The sequence below is a fragment of the Berghia stephanieae genome, chromosome 9 (genome assembly GCF_034508935.2).
Source record: "Berghia stephanieae isolate SIO BIC M18660-M18661 chromosome 9, UCSD_Bste_1.3, whole genome shotgun sequence".
In the NCBI taxonomy this organism is placed as follows: domain Eukaryota; kingdom Metazoa; phylum Mollusca; class Gastropoda; order Nudibranchia; family Aeolidiidae; genus Berghia; species Berghia stephanieae.
In genome coordinates, this window is record NC_088368.1 from 7,710,867 (window position 1) to 7,715,866 (window position 5,000).

Here is a 5,000-nt window from a genome sequence, read left to right on the forward strand (position 1 = left end):
AATAACAGCAATAATAATTGATAGTTTGGTATTCAGGTGAAACAGAATCAATTGTATCAGTTCCAATAACTACACACTTTATCATGTGATATAATAATAATATGTCGTTTTTATATGAATTGGAATGAATGTGTTCACGTTTCAGACGTGGCATGTTCAACACGTGTAATGCTTTATTTGATCATGATCGACGTCGTGCACATAGTTGCACATCTGACAGCCGAACACAATGGGCATGATCTTTTCCTTTTCATGTGCTCTTCTAGGTCATTGGTCACATTGCAAAGCGTGCTCAAAATGACCCACATAGTGAAAAGTATTCACAGCTTTTGAAATATCTTACATCACGATTGGTCATTTTGTTCAGCTTGACACACGGGTATTTACATCTTTCAAAAACAAAGCAGTGTGGTTACATGAATATAGATCGCTCCCATTATGGTCTTGCTTTAACATTGTTGTAGTGGACAATACTCTGTGTTGGTTTGAGAGTATTTAATTACAACAATGGGCCCCTAACAATTTGGGTTATCAGACCTAAAAATACGTGCACGCCAGACCTGCAAATAAGTACACCATGATGAATGAGGTCGATCAATCAGCTTTAACCAATCAACATGCATCGCCTCAAACCGGTTTTAATTTTCATGGCCTGAAATGTGAAAGCTAATTCTTATTCATTAAGAAATCGTATTCGTCGTTTTCATTTTTTTAAAAAACAAAACAATAAAAAACATTCATATTAAATCCGAGTTTCATATTTCTGACTGGTCCCACAGATACAAATTCAGGAAAATTTGACGTCACTCAGGTATTTGTTATTGTTTTTTGCCATCCGCGTTTATGAGTACTTCTCATTAAATGGTATGAACCAGACTTTAAAAGTTCATGGTTACACATAGTTTTGTGTGTTGGTCCGTTATACTTCCGGATAGCAATGCTGTGAGCTTCTGAGCCAAAGGCATACTATCTATAAACGTTAAAGATTACATATAGTTTTTTGTGTGTTGGTACGTTATATCCGACTGGTAGATGTTGTGAGTTTTTTGACTAGTCGCAGAGCACCAATACAATGTTCGGTGTTGTTCAGGAGTCATTAAAAATAGAGGGGTCCCAGTTGTCTCCCATCCTTGGACACCCGACATAAAGCTGACCAAGGCTGAATCAAAGAGTCAGTAATGCAATCCGAATGGTCCTTATTCAAGAAACAACGGCAGCGGTCTAAACAAAGCGAATGGGACCGATCTCTTGATAGAATGGTTTGCTGATGGCCTAGATTCACAACCATTGCCATCCGGAGTGACAAAACGGCCCCAACACACAAATCTGTGAACCATGAACTATTTTATAGTCCTTTGGTTAATACAGTTTAGGTGCATACACACTTCACCAAACGCGGATGAAAAACAATCACAATAGGTTGATAAGTCATCTGCATACTATCAATATAATTCATGTTTTCGTCCAATCCCGTCTCATCACAAGAATTGTTGCTGTACAACAATGGACATAAATTTCTCAATGCATCCAAACACGCTGCTTTGTTTATGAAAGTTGTAAACATACCCATGAGTCATGCTGAGCAAAATGGCCAATTGTAACGTTGGATATTTCTCAAATTGTGAACAATTTTCACTATGTGGGTCATTTTGAGCACACTTTGCAATGTGACCAATGACCTCGAGCACAGGGAAATGTAATATAGATCGTGTCCATTACACCCACTTCTTGTTTAAAATGGCGGCGTAAATCTCAGAGATCGAATAAAATTGATTTATATATATATATATATATATATATATATATATATATATATATATTTATATATATATATATATATATATATATATATATATATATATATATTTATATAAATATATTGAATCGTGTTTGATACAAATATGGTACGAAAAGTGCTCGACATGCAGTAATGGAGCGAATTATTATTATTTAAAATATTTACCACAATGTTTGAGACAGTCTACATTAATGTTTCAGGCTTAATTCAGCCTGAAACATTAATGTAGACTGTCTCAAACATTGTGGTAAATATTTTAAATAATAATAATAATAATATATATATATATATATATAATATATATATATTATATATATTATATTAATTTATTTAGATGTAAAGTCAACCTAAATCGCAAAAAGATCTTGACGTCTGGCATCAGAAGAATAAAGATGTTAACGAACTGGCTAATATATTCATCTATATTCATGTTTTCGTCCAACCGAGTCATCAATCACATGATTTGTTGATGTCCAACGATTGGATATTTCTTAACAAATGTAAACACGCTGCTTTGCTTATGAAAGTTGTAAACATACCCATGTGTCAAGCTCAGCAAAATGACCAATCGTGATGTTAGATATTTCAAAAGCTGTGAACACTTTTCACTATGTAGGTCACTTTGAGCACAGTTTCAATGTGACCAATGACCTCGGGCACATGGAAAGGGAATATAGATAGTATGCAGATGACGTCACTCGGGCCTTTGTTATTGTTTTTGCCATCCGCGTTTGTGAGTTGTTCTCACTAAACTGTATTAACCAGACTATAAAAGTTCATGGTTACACAGAGTTTGTGTGTTGGTCCGTTATACTTCCGGATGGCAATGTTGTGAACTCCTTGGCCAAGCGCATTCTATCTATAGACCGTTATACTTCCGGATGGCAATGTTGTGAACTCCTTGGCCAAGCGCATTCTATCTAGATAGAATGCGCTTGGCCAAGGAGTTCACAACATTGCCATCCGGAAGTATAACGGACCAACACGCAAACTCTGTGTAACCATGAACTTTTATAGTCTGGTTAATACAGTTTAGTGAGAACAACTCACGAACGCGGATGGCAAAAACAATAACAAAGGCCTGAGTGACGTCATTTTCGAACTATCTATAGATCATGCCCATTTTCATAGCAGAGAGTATCTCTTCCGGTTTCCCTTGTGGTCCACACACACACAGAGAGAGAGAGAGAGAGAGAGAGAGAGAGAGATAGAGAGAGAGAGAGAGAGAGATACTATTTCTTTTATTAATAGAGATTAACTACATTTTGCACATGCGGTTAAGCGATTACGTCTCATTAAATTCTTTCTATAGATAGTATGCAGTTGACGTCACTCATGCCTTTGTTATTGTATTTTGCCATCCGCGTTTGTGAGTATTCTCACTGAACTGTATTAACCTGACTATAAAAGTTCATGGCTACACACAGTTTTGTGTGTTGGACCGTTATACTTCCGGATGGCAATGTTATGAGCTTCTTAGCCAAGCGCATACTATCTATAACAGAGAGGAGGCAGGGGGGGGGGTGAGTGGGGGTGGTAAAATGAACGTCGGTATAATATTCGAAGGCTTTTCAAATGCTGTTGTAGTTGTATTGTACACACTACTTGTCTATGTAATGCATAAAGAGTTCGAGATGTTAACACACGTTTTAACAATATTCATGATATTCAACGTCACATTATTATTGTCATCATTATTATCTTTTTATCATAGAATCCTTTTATTATAACCAAAATGGTGGTTGTATTATGTTGTTATTATTACTTTTATTACGTAGAGACACTCGCAGAGTCACAGACGGAGAGAGAGTTAGGGAGTGCCTTTGAAATGGATCCCGCCATGCGTATCATCTAAATTAATGATGCATTCAAATCACCCTTCACAAGCTCCAACAAGTAGAGCAGAGAACACACCATCACATTTTAAGGTAAAAGTAACGTTTGGTAAACCCGCCCAGCTGTGCACATGATCGATGTGTTGAATTGTTAATGTCGTAAAATTGAGTGACTCCCATTGTTTTTGAAGAAAAAAATAAAAATAATTGTATTCGTAACTTTCTATAGATAGAATGCGCTTGGCCAAGGAGTTCACAACATTGCCATCCGGAAGTATAACGGACTAACACACAAACTCTGTGTAATCATGAATTTTTATAGTCTGGATAATACAGTTTAGTGAGAACAACTCACAAACGCGGATGGCAAAAACAATAACAAAGGCCTGAGTGACGTCATCTGCATACTATCTATAGGTAGTTCGAAGTTGACGTCCTCAGGTCTTTGTTATTGTTTTTTGCCATCCGCGTTTATGAGTAATTCTTTTGAACTGTATTATCGGGACTATAAAAGTTCATGGTAACACAGAGTTTTGTGTGTTGGTCCGTTTACTTCCGGATGGCAATCTTGTGAGCTTCTTAGCCAAAAGACAAATTTCCCCTTGGAGATGAATAAATGGAATTTAATTTTTTTATTACTACGAATTTAAAATCCATAGCGGTTATCTGGTCTAGTGGTATGACACTCGTCTTCGGATCGGAAGGTCCTGGGTTCAAGTCCCGTTCCGATCGGTGCATAATTGAGTCCTTTGAAAAGGTTATTTTGTCACATTTTCTCACCTTAGTTCTATGTAAAATGAGTTCCTGGCCCTTAACAGCGTTGTCTCTGTCGAAAAATGAAATTGTATTATCGCCTAGTAGGCTTCATGTCTCGCACTTCATGTAACGTGTTGCTGTTGGCCAGGGACCCTTTTTAAAGCGCGGTGAGCACATCAAGTGGATACTGCGCTATATGAAACCTCAGGTTTTTAGGGTTTTTTGGGGGGTTTTGTTTTAGATATTAAGTTAATTAAGTGTTGCTATTGGCTAGGGACCCTTTGTAAAACACCTTGAGCACGTTTAGTGGATATTTAGCTATATAAAAGCTCAATGTTTTATTTGTTTTGTTTTGTCTTGTTTTTTGTTGGTTTTTTTTTCAATATTGTTTAAGTCGACAGATCAACAGATCTATATTCAGGAATCCGTCTGAGTCATCGATCACAAGCTGATAAAAGCATCTCCTACAAAATTTCTAACATTGTATATAAAACACAAAATAGCCATACCCATTTATAGGACCTTGTGAACACCTATTCCAAAACAATAATATCATAATTAGATTATTATTATCAATATTATATTATTTTATATGATTATTATATTATTAT